Consider the following 17322-nt stretch of genomic DNA (forward strand, 5'->3'; position numbering starts at 1 on the left):
GTCAACAAATGCAGCAGCTACAGAGCGTCAGACTCAGCGTGTGTCTTCCTCTCTGCCTCACTGAGCTCAGCCTGCTACCGGGCTCATATAATTATGTTTGCTCGCTTATTGCCAGCAGCTGCAGAACATCTCCTGCATTCTGAATTCAAGTGTCTCCAGAGCACTCTGATGTGTTCATCTTCTCCCTCGTTTTTCCTCACTTGTCTGAAATTATTGACTGGAACAATCCATCACTCTCCTTTCACACAGTTAAATCATCAAAAAGCCCAAATTAAACTCAAATAAACCAGGTGGATTAGAGGGAACGCATTTTGGTGTTACTGAGTAGAGTTCGGTGTGCGGTATAAAGCTCAGAATTAGCCCAATAGTTTTAATCTTATGGGTTTCAAATGCCCTTGAATATTGAAAAGGCTTTTTAGTGTCTTTCACATTTTGACATCATGTATGTCATTTGACGTAGGGGTCACAAGTCACAAGATAAAGTACCAGAATTCAGTGTCTCATACTACAACACTTAAATTAAAGATTACTGATCTTTGCAAAGAAAAAATGTGTATTATGGAAGTCTGATTTGTTTGAGTAAGTAGGTTTATTTGAACAGTTCAGTAAACCAGTAAAAACAATAAACAATTCAGATGAATTCAAAATTTGATTCGAGACATTACTCCCTAGCAATCAGTTTAGTTGAATCACTGAATAGAACCAGTTCAGAAGAAAAATTTGTTCTTAAATCAGACAACACTAGAAAGAATGCAAATGGTTAATAAGATGCAAATATTCAATGAACACTTTCTCTTTAATCAATAATTACACACTCTACTATAATTCTTCACCTTTGCGCTGCAAGGCAAATTTATGCCTACTTTTTTGACTAATTTGTTATCATGTCTGTTGTTGGAGAATTTATTTGGTTGGTAATACAAGCAAAGAGGCTAATATTCATTGATTGACTGACTCTCTCTCTCTCTCTCTCTCTCTCTCTCTCTCTCTCTCTCTCTCTCTCTCTGCATCCTCCTCCTCCTTGCCTCTCTACCATGGGGCCATTAGTCATTAGTAAGGAACACATATTAGTTATTTATGTGGGTGTATAACACACTGCTGATTGGCCGGGCAGTTTGTTCCAGTACTACAGAGATCATAGCGGAGGCAGCAAATAAAACGCTTCCATTTTTGTGTGGATTTATTTATTTAAGCTTCTCTAATTACCTCCTTCACTATGATTTTAATTATGCATTTTCACCGGCATTTAGCACCATGACCTTACAGATGGATGACCTCAAGGGCACTTTTAATCCTGTTATAATTGCTGTGCTGACTAAATGTTTCCACAAACAGTGAGTCATGATATTTTGAGAATGCTACTGCCTTTAGGAGTAGTACACAATATTGGAAACACCATATTTGAAAACGCATTAATTTAGCTTTGTTTTGGCCTTCCGTCCACACAGTGACTGCATTTTTGTCCTGCGAAAAACTGAGCTTTTCGAAAACGCTCTTCCAAGTTGATAAATTTGAAAACTGCATCTTCGCGTTGTAGTGTGGGCAGAGACATTTAAAAACAATGACGTATTTGTTGTCATGTGACATAGTTCTTTGATCCATTCAACCTTAAACAATCAAGATGGCAGCCCATGTTGTAGCGGTGTTGTTGTACCTGATATCCACTTTGATAGCGTTGTTAAAGATACATTTTACTTAATATAACTTTCACATTGCATTCCTTTAAAGGTGACGGGAAGTTTAATCGGAATTGCTGTCCAGTGATGGAACACGAGGAAAATTGCGTTTCAGGCCGTACATGGAAATGACGCAGGGGCCACGCTTCTTTTTTAGTGATATATAATATTTTTATCTGAGCTGTCCTGTCCTGCCAGTTTGTGGACTGTATACTGTGATGGGTGATGTGATCTGTGCTTGTTCTGTGAGACCTTTGGGTAGTGTTGTGCAGTGGGTGTCATGTTGGTGCTTGTCCCCATAATGGCTGCTTGCAGTTATATTTATAACAATTATAATTAGAAGTCCCCCTGACTCCTCTGTAGTTGACATTACATTTATATTTGCGTTATGGTTATGTTTGCATGAAAAGAAAGCATGGGAGCTCCCTGGTGGATCGGAAGCCCTTCAGAACTGGTGTAGTGTGTGAATATGGAGGACCGCCGCTGGCAAAAATATACCCTCATCACAAGTACACTCCAAAATAGATGGGAATATCATATTCTCTTAATTCAGTATATTCCCACGCAGCTCTTAATAAAAGCCTTCAATGATTGGTTACACATGAGCGCCACACCTTATGATTCACTCATCTCATGATTTGGTTTGATTCACGAAACTTTAAACAAAGCCTGAATCAAGAAAAGATTAAACTTTTATTTTTTTTTTTTTTTGATTACATTTAAGACATATGCAAAACAATTCCTTTCCTTTAATAGATTCACAATGTATGGACTAAGACTAAACATCAGCCCAGCACAGGACAATGGTGACACCAGAATAGAAATATTCATAATTCTGCTCAACTGTAAAATACAGAATTATGTTAGATGCATATGCTTGCACACTGTCACTAATTACATACCTTTAAAAGTTTTAAAGATTTAATTTTTTTAAAATAGTATTGATTACATACTTCTCAAATAGCCTTTTTCAAAAATATTTTTTTAAGCTTATCCAAATAAATAATGTAGGCCATACACACATTTTCTGATGAAATAAGACATTACATTTGGCATAATCAGGACCAATAAATATTCCCCCAGTATTGAACTATTGCATTATTGTACATTAGGAGTGATTCTTGGGTCTCAGTTACACTATAAAGGCCGGTTTATACTTCTACATCGAACGTATGCCGTATGCTCCTTGTAACTATGGCGGTTACTTACTCTATGAAGGGGTTTATGATTATACATACAAATGGTTCAGTGTACTGGCAATGAGTATTTTCTACGAGAAGTGCAAGTTCACGTCTCACTGCAGATATCACAAATGTAATGCTGGAATTGCCTGGCGCCCCTGAGTCAAAGATGGAAGCATGCAGGTAGCGTAATTGGGCTGCAAGCGCCAGCCAAGCAACTTCTATTGAGATGTGAATGCTAAAAATTAGCTCCAAGTTTTAAAGACCTCTTTGATATAGAGTGTAATGGGAACCCTCTCTTTCTTCTCTAGAGTAATATTCATGCATTCATCCTCAACTCTAGTGTATCAAGTTATTTTTAAAAGCACTTTTCCACCATTAAGGAGTCTTTCGTCTATCTCGTCTTTGCAAAAGCATGAATCTGTTATTTCTGACATCATTCTGCTTTTTGAATCGTGTCTCGTCCACTTCTCTCACAATCTCAGCACCCTCTTCTGACTGCTTCAGGTCAGAGGTCATCCTTTATTCATACCTTCTTTCCTTTTTTGTCCTTCTCTCTCTCTCTCTTTCTTTGACTCAGTCTCTCTGTTTGTTTGTATTATCCCCCTCTGCTTTTTTAAAGTATCTCTCCTCTTGTCTTTTCAGGTCTCTCTCTCTCTCTCTCTCTCTCTCTCTCTCTCTCTCTTTCACGTGTGCCGCCCTCTCTGTAGCCAACAGATGGAGAATCAGTGTGTGTGTGTTCCATCGTTTCTCTTTTAGAGTCGAACATGCTGAGAGAAGGTCTTTCTCTCTTTCTCTGTCTCTCTCTCTTCCTCTCTTTCCTCCTACCTCTCCTCCATTTTAGCTCAACCATCTTCATATATTCAGACAGTAAATATCTATTCGATCTATATCTGTCTGTTTATTATATGGCAAAAGGTTAAACAGGTTATGCAGCGGGTGTTAATTATTGACCCGTGGTGTTCTTTCAAAGTGCTTCTGATGGCTCACCCATTTTCAATTGTCCCATCCAGTGTGCCAGCAGTCTGAAGCTCTCTGTACTCCAGCTGAACTCTGCCGCTCATGCGTTTTGGAATAGCTTTGAGCATTTGCAACATAATTAAAGGGTTAGTTTCCCCTACATCACTCACCCTCATTTTGTTCTGAACCCATATGACTATCTTTCTTCCGTGGAACACAAGATGAGAAATTGTGAATGAAAGTGAATGGTGACAGAGGTTAACATTCTGCCTAACATCTCCTTCTTTGTTGCTTTTGTGTTTCTTATTAAATGTCCCAGTTCTTATTGTACATGATTGATTAGTGCACATTATTCTTAAGAAAAAAAAACATTTTGTTTTTATTATCTTTCATCAAAATGTAATGAATTTCTCTGGCTTTGAAAAAACATTTCCTTTCAAGTAACATAAGCAAGGTTGCACGGGCAGGAAAAATTAATAGGAACTAGCCTAATAATATAATTGCAATTTAATCAAATACTGATGGATAAAATTAAGTCCCGCCCTACACTGTTTCCCATTGAATAGTCTGTTTCATTCAGAAAAATGACACTTTAAAAGATTAATTGGTTGTAAATGCCATTACATGTGCTCAGTGGGTCACCATTCTTAACATTAATATTACTCAAATCAAAAAACTAAATGTAGTAATCTGTTTAGATTTTAAATAATATAATGGTTTAACATTATTTATCAGAATAAAGAGAACAGAAATGATCATATTTAACATTTAAATATCATAGTTTACTTGTAGTGGTTGAAAACATATATTTAAGTTAAAGTGTGGGTACTGTCTCAAAGTCTTACTCAATACAAAGTCTAAATTATCTACCCAAAACATTACTTCAGTGAATATAAAAAGGTTTTCACAATAATTGTAGCTTTTGTTTCAGAAATAATGACCAAAGAGACTTTCTTTTCATTAAAGCAAATTTGATTCATAAGCTTCCTGTTATGTCACAATTTCTTAATGCTTTTGATGCTTTAGTTAAAAAGTAAAGAAAACAAATATATTCGAATAGTTCACCCAAAAATGAAAATTCTCTCATCATTTTCTCACCCTCATGCAATCTGAGATGTGTATGACTTTCTTTCTTTTGTAGAACATAAAGATTTTAGAAAAATATCTCTGTAGCTCTGTAGGTGCATTCAATGCAAGTGAATGGTGGCCAGATCTACGAATGTCCAAAAAGCATATAAAGGAAGTATCAAATTAATCCAAATGACTCCAGTGGTTAAATCCGTCTTCTGAAGCGATATGATATGTGTGGGTGAGTAACAGATCAATCTTTTTTTACCATAAATCTCTACTTGGAAATTCGCATATCGCCACCTACTGGGCAGGGTGGAGAATTTATGGTAAAAAAGGACTTAATTATTGTTCTGTTTCTCACCAACACTTATCATAATTCTTCTGAAGACATGGATTAAACAACTGGACTCTTATGGATTACTTTTATGCTGCCTTTAGCCTATGTTCTTTTTGGAGCTTCAAAGTTCTGGCCAATGGCATTTGTAAAATGTAAATATTTTAAAATTTATACTAACCCTGACAGAAGGTCTGAACTCTATAGCAAAAAAGAACCATCCACTTATACAGGAGCCGTCTATCTCAGGGGTTTTCAAACTGGGTACCAGGGAACCCCAGGGGGCTGCTAGGGGGCCCGTGGAAAATTTCAGAGACAAAAGTGTAAAATGTGTACAAAAAAGTTTTCATTAACAGAATTAGACATTATTACGATTTCATTTGACTTTGTAAAGGCTGGTTGGAAAATATGAGATAAATCATGCTTATTTGATTCCAATGACAGCCATAGTTTTTAAAGGGGTCATGACATGAGGAATCAATTTTTCCTTGATCTTTTGACATACAATAGGACATTGTACCATAAAAACATACTGTAAGTTTCTGAACTTAAAACTTCCTCCTTAATAGAAAAAGAGCATTTTTATTTAAACCAAGCTGCAAAAACAGCTTGTTTGGAATTTGTGGAACTTGTGACATCACAAGGACCAAAATACATCTGCATATGCAACGCCTATTTTTCCATCATTGCGCCCTTGGCCCCGCCCACTGGTGCTCAGTCAGTCACACAGAGATGGGGCCTGTCAAGGAAGATTCATCCTAAATGGACTTGCAGAGGACACCTTCATGTGACTGTCTGGATTTAAATGTTTTTCTACATAAACAGGCACAGACAGACGTCTTTGACCTCTTGATACATACTGTATCTCGGGCCACTTTTAAAAGACGCAGTGTCAAGTTACAATTTTGAAGAGGAGAAGCTCTCTGTTAGTGAAGAATGGGGCAGTTAAAACACTTGGATGCGATCACAAAAACCGTGAGTAAACCGTTTCATTCATGAATATTTAATGTCATGACTATGTGATAGTTTATTGTGCTGACACTCTGTTTACACTGGGCGCATCCGTTGATGCGACACGATGCAACGGCTTAAGGTTGTCTACACTCGGCGCATCGACACAGACTTTCTAAACCATTTATTTGTGTTGTTGGCTGTAGTAGCGCCACTGTGTGCAGCACAAAATGGAACGGGATATCTGTCTACTGTCGGTGCAACGCGACGTGCTGCAACAGACGCTTCCATGGTAGAGAGCATCATTGATTATAATGGAATCTATTGCTTTTGGTGCAACAATAGAACTTTTAGACAGGGTGTGAGTGTTAACAGTTGTGCTTGAGATGAACAGTTTAATATATTTGGATGCAATGTGTTGGATGTGCGTTATGTCTAAACCCTGACATTTAGTTTTATAATGTTGTTGAGCTGGTTCATTCTCTTCTGATTGAGTTTCTAATATGGCTGTATTTGAGGGGCTGCATGATGTTAGCCAATTATAACAGTGGGCATTTACATTGAAGTTTTAAGGAGGTGCTAAGGCATGAAGTTTTAGGAGGTGCTAAGGCCAAAACTGAGTGTTTCAGACAGAGGGCCAAAAACAGGGTGGAAAACGATCATATATTACTAAATTATGACTGTTTTAATGCAAAAAAAGCTTTACTAATATTATCAGTGGACCTCAGGGAAGATAATAAAACTATATGTATAAAAAAAGAGCATTTCATGACCCCTTTAACAGTAAGAAATAAAAACTGTTAAATCAAATTGAATTGAAATGTGGTAAAAAAAAACAAAAAACAATTATTTCAATAATGGGATGGCAGTCTCCATGCCTCAGTTAAAAATGAGAAATACAGCAACGTAACAATTGATCTTAACAGGGCAGTAACATAAGAAGTGATACAACACAAAGTTTAAAATTGCTTCAAAATATCATATAATTTATTTATTTGTTGCCCGAAGACTACAATAAAAACTGTTTATTTACATTTTCTGAGGCAAATGTGAGTGGTATTTTCCAGTGCAAACTTTGTACCATGATACTAGGGTGTGAGTGATTACCAGGGTGTTGCTAGGTTGACAAGGTTGTTAGAACATTGGAATGTGGTTTCTATGGTGTTCTGCGGGTACCAAGGTGGTTGCGAGGTGGTTGCTAGGATGTTCTGAATGGTTGCTAGGTGGTTACCCCCATCAAAATAGAACAAAACCCATGTCTCTATGATATTCTCATTCCTAGATATGGCTTCGGCCCCTCCTTTAAATCAGTGGGATTTTCACCCATTTTATTGTCCGCCAGGAAAAATTTGTAAGTGCACTTGCTGAGAAACTTAATAGCAAACCTTTCCTCAATAAGCTGCATAACACTGATTTCTGTAGTTCAAACAATGTGGGATGAGTTATGTGCTGATGTTTAATTCTTATTGCTAGGGGCTTTGAAAAATCCCTAATACTGAGCTATAGTATTAGTGTTGTTTGTCACTAATAACAAGAACATACAGTAAAAATGTAATGTTAGTAAAGACGGCAATCCACTACTGTTATTTTCCAACCCCTAGTAAACAGAATGATGCCCAATTACCCGACACTGGTTTTAATATCATACATTTGCATAATTATGTTTTATTTGAATTTTGGCATTACTGTTTCCTAATGCTGAGCTCAAAGCAGGTTAGTTGTGCTTGTGCAAGATTTTAGGATGAGGCCAATCACCACCAGAATTACCACCACCCCTTGCATAAACTACCAGGGAGGACAGGTTGACAAGATTTGCTCTTCAGGCTTGAGTCTAGTCATGCTATTTTTACAATTGTTTCTTGCTGTCCTATCTGCCTTTTTCTTTTTCACCCAAACACACATTTGTCCTTTCCCATCATTGGTTATAGAACTTGTGTGGGTGATTTAATAATTATATACTGTATGTATTATCAGATAGGATAAGGCTTTGTTTTATTGCAGGATCAAAGAATCGCTCTGTCTTTTGCTCTGTCTCTCTTTCTATCTATGTGTGTGTATTGCAGCTGTGACTCAGAGCAGAAAATTAAATCACATTCTGTTTTACCCCGCTGTCATTCTTCCCTCATTTCTCCTTCATCAATCCCTTCTCTTGTTCTCTCTCCACTCACACAGCTCAACAATATATAACTATTATAGGTAACTATTGCAGTAATTGGCCTTGGTCAAGGCTATACTTCATTTTTCCCCGTGGTATACAGTAGGGATGTGCGAGACTTGTCGACTAAATGGTTCTGATGCTGCTAGTCCACACTGGAATTACTAGTCGGTTAATATTTCCCTCCATTAAACTGATCAACATTTTTACACATTTATGTTTGGCTTTATATTTTTACTGAGGCTGCTCTTAAATTACTGTCATATTAATGTTACATTTTTTAAATAGAATTAATAATACAAATATTATTTAAAAAAGAGGATATCTGGGGCCTCGGTAGCTCAGCGAGTAAAGACACTGACTACCATCCCTAGAGTTCATGAGTTCGAGTCCCAGAGTGACTCCAGGCTGGTCTCCTAAGCAACCAAATTGGCCCGGTTGCTAGGGAGGGTAGAGTCACATGGGGTAACCTCCTCGTGGTCTCTATAATGTGGTTTCCTCTCGGCGGGGCACGTGGTGAGTTGTGCGTGGATGCCGCGGTGGATGGTGTGAAGCCTCCACACACTCTATGTCTCCACAGTAACGCGCTTAACAAGCCACGTGATAAGATGATTGACAGTCTCAGACGTGGAGGCAGCTGAGATATGTCCACTGCCACCCGGATTAAGGCGAGTCACAACACCACCACAAGGACTTAGAGTGCCTTGGGAATTGGGCATTTCAAATTGGGGAGAAAAAGGGGAGAAAAAATAAAAAAATAAAAAAATAAAAAAGAGGATATCTGGAGCAGATACCAACTTTCATTTCCCCTCAAGCTGCGCGTGCTTCCCTCTCTCGCTCGCGGTGCGCACAGGAAAATGTTCTCTCGCTAGACAAGCAAACTCAGCAAAGTAGTTATGAAATCACTTTGGTGGTGGTGTGGTAATCGTTTGTATCAAATGTAATGTTTTTACATTTGAGTCTTCTTTAATCTGTGCGTGCCTGTATGTTATTTTTCCGCTGAGCAGGCTTTTTCCAAGTGCAGGATTATGGAGATGGAATTGTTTCATATTAACATACAAATGGAAAGAGATTCACAAATAGAAAGTTGGTTCACAAATAAATTGAATCAGATCCACAAATAAATGTAAGGAGTTTCACAAAAATAAAGTGAATTTTCGGATAAATAAAATAAGATTTTCAAATAAAAAATGTACAAATATATTTTTTAACTTACAAACACAACTCTGTCCAGCATTCATTTGTGAATCATGTACATTTATTTGTTGATCGCTTCCTGTGCATTTGCGGATCGCTACAGGCATTTGTCGATTTCTAGTGTCAAGACGTGCACACAAATCTACAAATAGGTGGACTCCACCCATCGTCTACTCAAGCCAATCAGATAATGGCCACATTACTCAGACCAATCCTAGCATGTTCTATCTTGAACCAATCACTCTTCGTTTTACTATCAGGGCTGGACCAGAGTCACAGAGCTCTCATGAGCATGGAATCAAGCACATACAGATAAGCTCCAAAACCGCAAACTTTTAAGGAAACGGATGTCATCAGAGGAATATAACTATAACTATATAACTCGTTTATAACTATGATAAAATGATAAGAACCTTAAGTCACAATATTCCTCTGATGACATCCGTTTCTTTAAAAGTTTGTGGTCTTGGAGCTTATCTGTATGTGCTTGATTCCATGCTCATGAGAGCTCTGTGACTCTGGTCCAGCCCTGATAGTAAAACGAAGAGTGATTGGTTGAAGATAGAACGTGCTACGATTGGTCTGAGTAATGTGGCCATTATCTGATTGGCTTGAGTAGACGATGGGTGGAGTCCACCTATTTGTAGATTTGTGGGCACGTCTTGACACTAGATTTGTTTCAAAATCGACAAATGCGTGTAGTGATCCGCAAATGCACAGGAAGCGATCCACAAATAAATGTGCGCGATTCACAAATGAATGCTGGACAGAGTTGTGTTTGTGAGTTAAAAAATTTATTTGCAAATCTCATTTTATTTATTTGTGAATTCACTTTATTTTTGTGAAACTCCTAACATATATTTATAAATCTCATTCTTTTTATTTGTGAATTCATTTTATTTTTGTGAAACTCCTTACATTTATTTGTGGATCTGATTCAATTTATTTGTGAACCAACTTTTCATTTGTAAAACTCTTTCCATTTGTATGTTAATATGAAACAAAAATAACCCCATACAGGATAGCCGCCTCAGGTGAGTCAAGTCCCGTCTTTCACCGGACCATGTCGACGTGTTAATTTTGCTCATCAAAATATTTATGCTTTTGAGTAAGTAGCCTAGAAAATTACTGTTTTAGGCAAGGTATGGCATTTTTTAAATCTGCTGATTAGGGATGAAGGCTATTTTCAACAAGGTGCCGACTGCTTAACGGGTTAAACTATCTTTTATTCTGTGTGCACGTCATGTTTAGAATACATTAGGTTTATTTCAGGCTACATCACAGGCCTATTTTTTCTATCCTATAGCTACTTTTTTTTACATCTGTAACTGTTATTTGTTAACATTCTTTACCAAACAGCTGTCATATTAGATCAGTGGCTAATGCACGTTGTGAAATGTTTGCAACTTTTCAGCAAAAAAAATGTATCTCGTAGAGTTGGCTTAGTCTACCTGTTAATTATTTTCAACAATGTCCTGACTGTTTTAATATATTAAGTAACTTTTACTTGGTGAATTCTGCTTAGAACAGGCTGGATTGCACTATTGGCCCTGCACTATTCATTCAAATGTTTTCAATAAATATGCCTGTTAAATATTTGATAATGTTGATTCAGTGAATGCATTTCATATTCTATATTTAATGTACATTGATCATAAAGCAAGGCAAGCATGTTGCAGATAAATGCCCCTTTTCAGGTGGAATTTAGTGTTGGATTTGCAATAGATTAAGTATTTGAAATGGTTCGCATAAACACATTTTTATTTTACTATTTTCTGACCGTTGGTTTCTTTTTAGACTAGTCAACTTTAAAATTTTTGTTTAAACGTCAATTAAATTAGTCATTCCGCACATCCCTATTATACGTATGTGTTGCGCACAGTCGAGCCCTTTACTCTTTCAAAGTACAGGATACTCTTTGACTGCAATCCCACATGGACGCATTCGACACATACACTACGACTGCTTTGTGATTTGCTTTAGTAGAGTTAATGGCAAGCACATGTCTGCGTGTGAAAAAAAACTGGGATGCACGCAGACAGACCGTGCGTACTGTGCTGATGATAACATTTGCATTGCGCACAATGCAAGTATACTTTTGCCTTCAGAGTAGACACCATAATTTCACCCTAACAAACACAAGGCACGTTCCCCCAACTGATTTTGCTTCAGGACATTTTTACATTGATTTTAACTTGGACATAAATTGGCGACCCAACACAGTACCACAAATTTACCAAAGTAAACAAAAATCTCCTTAAAATCAAACATTTAAATATGGAAGTATAACCAAGATATGCATAGGCCCAACAATATGCATTATTATTTACATGGTAAAGACTGAATAGGAAAATTGGCAATTTTATAAATGCATAAACATCAGCAGATTGACAACAGTGTGATTTACCTGTAATCCCATTAATATAGTCTGAGTCGTATGTTCTTTTACTTTGTATAGTTTTGTTTGTGTTTTTTTAAGAATGAGGGCATGTCACACAACATGTCCATGTTGGCATCTGGCTAATTTGGCTTCTACCAAGTGTCAGATGAATGGGCGTCAAATTATCATAGAGTTTTATTGGATGCACAGCCTTTTACTACAATGACAAAAGATAAGGAAAGTGTTTTCATATCCCTTTTAATGTAGTGCCTATTTATTGTGCTATCCTAAGAATCCTCAATTAAATGATTGGTTGCATTTATCTTTTTGCATTTAGCTTTGTTTTTTCCAGCTCTCCGCAACCCTGTCAGCATAGACCTGTGACCCTGTTTTCAGAACCACTGCCCTAAACAATAGGGGCCTTAACTCTCCATTATTTTTAATCAAGCTAAATGTGTGTATTTAACCTGGTTCATAGTTCATAGAAATCTCCCATGAACACTTCTCCATCTCTGGTGACCTAATGTGGGGTCACGACACAGCTACACTTCAGAGAAAGTAAGTTACACTACAAGCTACACACCAAAAGTAGCTTGCTTCATTTAAGCTACTTCATATTTTTTGCAACCAGGTGCACAGAGCATACTGTCATAGACAAAGCATCTAAAAGACTTATTCACATAATGTTTATCAAAGCCATGGTACAGTATAGTGCAATACAGTATACAAGTATGCAGTATGGTGCAATATAACATGCATGCAAAAAAACATGTAAATTCATATTTATGCATGCTACCTATAAAAACCCATGTTCAAAATGAAAAATCACTATTTTAACATTTTATTTTTCATATTTATACGACTACCTCTACAAACCCATACCCATTTGAACATAATTTTCTTTACACATTCCTGTATAAAACTGTACATATACTATTCATCTTATCCTGTAATTTTGTGTCTTGCTGTTGTATTTCTGTATGTACTGGAAGCTTCTGATCATAGGCCAGATTTCTTGTGTGTGTGTTTGAGCACATCTAAGCAATAAAAATGGGATATCTGATGGTATCAGATGGTAATACCATGGTACTTTAAGATACAATTACCATATTTATGTAATATTCTGTATTTACATGGTGCTTCAAAGTACTTCAAAGAATACGATGGTACTACTAAGGTACTTCACTATATGACTACCTTATTCGTATACCACTGTATTAACATAGTGCTCCCAGGTAGTGGTAAATGTTAAAAACATGGTAATGCCATGGTACTTTTTTATGTGTTTTCATGTAGGCTACATAGTCTTTTGATACTCTTTTGGTGGTAAAATCTTTACCTGCGGTGCCATTAAAGTGACATGTGTTGAACTTAATAAAGACCATCATCACTGGCAAACGATATGACATATTTACAGGTTTGGTTTCCACTGATTGTAGATCCACTGCAACCAGCATGATCTTATTTTCTGTATTTTAAAATATTCCGTGAGCGCGTTGGCAATGATTCAGCAACACGTGCGTGAGCTTTCTGAGTTATTCAGATTGAATCACAAACCAATTCAGACCATTTTGCTGTAACATGTGACCAATTCATTGTAAAGAACAGACTCAGATGAGTGATTCATTTAGTTCTGATTCAAAACTGGCGACAGTAAACACCGGTGTATAATGTAGCGGTGTAGCTTTTGTCAATGCTAAGTGCTACCTAATCAAAAATATAGCTTCGCTACTGAAAAACTACTTGATTTAAAAACTAGCAAATCTACCACCTCGCTACTCAGAAATGTAGTTAAGCTAATAGCAAATTAAATATGGCATCTACTCTAACTAAGGCCTATGGAGTCACTATGTTGATTTACGCACACTACACATAGCAGGATTACATGAAAAAAAATTACAGATATTAAATGTATCCAGAATATTTTCCATTATAGTGAATATTCTGAGGAGATAAGACAAAATGGTGAAATGTTGTTTAAAAAGCATTAAAACATGCCCCGTGGTCAACCTTTTTGTCTTCTGTTAATGTGTTTATTTTCTTGAAGAGTGTCTCTAGACTGCTTCCTTGAAGAGCGTCCCTATTGTAGGCTGAGAATTTGGATGTGATGATGTAATATTGTGCTCTCAGCGATGCAATAGTGCCAGTGCTGTGTGGCTCCTTTCTCCCTATGGCAAGTAAACGAGCATTTATCAAGGAGTGCACCAATGGAGAGAGTGGAGTGAACAGGACTGTTACAGAATAGTTTGTACCATACTGACTCATGGTCGAGTGGCTGGAAAAACAAGAGAAAAGGGGGATTTTGATGTGGTACCATCCCTCCTGGTTATTTAAGTGCATGTTCACCTTGAATATTATATAAGCCCTGTATTTATTTATTAATTTATTTATCTATTTTTACTCTGCAAACTGCCTTTCTCCCACACGCACTCACAGACAGACTTCTGCACATAAATAGCCCAAAGTGGCATTTCTTGCCAGAGATGTCCTACTAAGACCCATTATTACCTGTGTATCCTGCATGCATGCATTTATCTATGTGGGTGTGTGTGATCCAAAACTAATATAATGCAATATCATAGAGGAAATTTATCCTCTATGATATTGCAGCAATTATCCAGATATGGAATGAGATGATTAAGCAAACTATTATCAACTCTTGCATGCCAACTGAATAAAATATAAAAAAAATTATTTGGCAAAAATAAAAATTTTACACACAGTGTTTAGTGAGAGATATTATTGATTCAGACACTAAAAGTGGTTGTTCTTTATATGTATTATTGTATTACAGTTGTAATAATAAAGTATGAATTAACATTATGGTTATTTAACATACTGAGGTATTATTATTAAGTATATTGTAGCATTTGTTTACATTATGTTTTGTGATTTCTCATACCTTCTTTATATAACATCCATCCCTTGCGCACTTTTAGCCTCTAGCGGGTGAGACAGGGCAGGTAAGTACAGTACAGCACCATGAGTGAGTGGTACCCACTAGGACAGTTTAGTCTGAACAAGAGGGGCGAATGGTTGTGGAATTTAACACGGGAATACAATACCGAACTGATGTGGATTGATAGAAGGGTAGAGCCCGTCTGTGCGAGGAACCGGACGGCAGAAGAAAAAAATAATGTTCCATGAAAAGTCAAAAGAAGATCGCAATGTACGTAATTGCAACTATATCAGATATTATTAATAAAACACGGGAGCTCGTTGCGTGGGCATGTTTTGCCCCCATATTTTGAATTTCGGGGATATTTTTGTCAATTTCAGTGGCATTTTTGCTCCGAGTCCCCATTAATTTCTGACACTGTTGGCATTGTATCTTTCTAAGGTATAAAAAAAGTTTTTTTTAGACATATAGTGGCAAGCAAACAAGATATCCCCACATATACAGTATGTCAAACTACACTGTGTTAATGTTTGACACAGTTAAAACATTGCCTACCTTAAAAACAAGTGAAGACTGATCAGTGGTTAAACATGACCTCGTACCTGAATGAACGGCTCCTCTCCAGAATAAAATGAAATATGCAGAAAATCACAGTATTACAGTTCTTATATAGAGACAGGGCAGAAAGTCTTGGAGAAGCTAGAGAAGAGAGGACACCGGCGGCAGTTTATACAAGCTGCTGTGCTCATGATTCTGTGCCCTGCGGGCTTCCGTCGTGCTGCACACAGCCCGTTTTAGTTTATAAACAGATTTAGTGCTTATAACTTTCTTCTTCCCAAAAATTCAGAAATATTATGCATTCTTTTGTACTTTGTAATTGTGGTGAAAAATAATTGTAGCAAAGTTGAATACTTCATTTTTAATCAACTCAGATAAAAGTAAAATTACTCTTATTTATTTATACTTAAAAAAAAAATGAAAAATGTGAAAAATGTACTCAAGTAATGTAACGAGAGTAGTTGTAATTCATTACTTTCCACCTCTGCCATATTGTGTACCACTTTGTTTTCTTGTGGTAATTATTGATTGGGATTTGAGTAGCACAATAAACTGCATCTGAGATTTCATTCAGTTGCACTCTTGTAGTCTCTGTGTGTGGGCCATCAGGTAACAGTAAAGAAAGACTAAGGCAATATTGTAAAACTATTTAAATATATATATATATATATATATATATATATATATATATATATATATATATATATATATATACATAGAGAGAGAGAGAGAGAGAGAGAGAGAGAGAGAGAGAGAGAGAGAGAGCTTTTTACACTTAGGACAATTGAGAGACTTGCACATAACTATTACACAAGGTGCAAACATAAATTGATTCTCAAAAAGACAACACACTACTATATGCATACTACTCTTTATGCAAATATCTGTAATGTAGATTCTGAAGAGCAGTACAAAATAAAAAAATATTTTATCTTTTATATTTGTATAAATGATGAAAGGGGTGTGAATATTTGAGACAAAAGTGAATGCAAACTTCTCAACTATATATACTGTTTATTAAACCTCAGATTAATGGGTTATCAGCTGTCTTACTTTTCTTCGGCTATCTATCTTCTATATTCTGAACAGCAATCTTAATCAAGCAAATCTGTGATTTGGTGACTAAAAACAGCCATTTGGCTCCTTAATGTTTCAGTAATTTTTTTAGTCTGCAGCCCTGCCTTACAGACGTCAGAGGTTGCCTAATAAAATTATTTTATGCTACTTTACAGACATATCCAGGAAACGTATCTGTGTTTTGAACTGCCTCTGCGCTTTCACCTCACTGTAGTCTGTTGTAGGAATCGGCCCCATCACCATCAGCTCACGAATCACATTGAGTTTAAACACTGCCTCATCTCTTATAATCCACTCTGTTTAAAATCTTGAACCTAATACAGCCACCAACACCAGATATTTGTCAGTGTAGAAGCACACACATATTAATGTGGCCACACGAGAAATGTAGTACTTTCTGTTAGGGTCTGAAAGTGAGCACTTCGTGAGCGGCCGGAGTGGGGCTGAGTGCAGGCTCGTGAAACGCACTCCTCACTCCAGTGAAATTCTGATTGCTCCGCTCCCATTACGCTCCGCTTACATGCTCTGGTGAGCTCTAGTTACTGGGTGAAATGTCCACAGGGTGGTGCTAAAAGTGAGTTGCATTTTTTGTTGTAAATAAACTCTAATCCTTACCCAAATCCTAAACCTTACCATCATTGGAGTAAAAATGTAAAATTTTATTTTCAACAATAACTTACAACAGACAGACCTACCATGAGCTCTGAGGTTGTTTATTATATGTTTTACATTGTTATCAAATGCATCTTGATAGGAAAGTATAAAATTGATCCCATATGCTCTTTAACTACTCAACTTGTCATAACACCAGAGTTAAAAAAGTCAGAGTTTGTGTGTATGTGTGTCTGTGTGTGTGTGTGTGTGTGTGTGTGTGTTTGTGTGT

General features: G+C 36.8%; 1 protein-coding gene across 4 annotated transcripts in view; it reads left to right on the forward strand.

The window, feature by feature from the left end:
• The window catches only part of LOC127414631 (IQ motif and SEC7 domain-containing protein 1-like), a 120802-nt gene that overhangs the window by 5348 nt on the left and 98132 nt on the right, over nt 1-17322 (forward strand). The gene's annotated exons all lie outside the window — the stretch shown is intronic.

This window comes from Myxocyprinus asiaticus, chromosome 24 (assembly GCF_019703515.2).
Source record: "Myxocyprinus asiaticus isolate MX2 ecotype Aquarium Trade chromosome 24, UBuf_Myxa_2, whole genome shotgun sequence".
Classification (NCBI taxonomy): Eukaryota; Metazoa; Chordata; class Actinopteri; order Cypriniformes; family Catostomidae; genus Myxocyprinus; species Myxocyprinus asiaticus.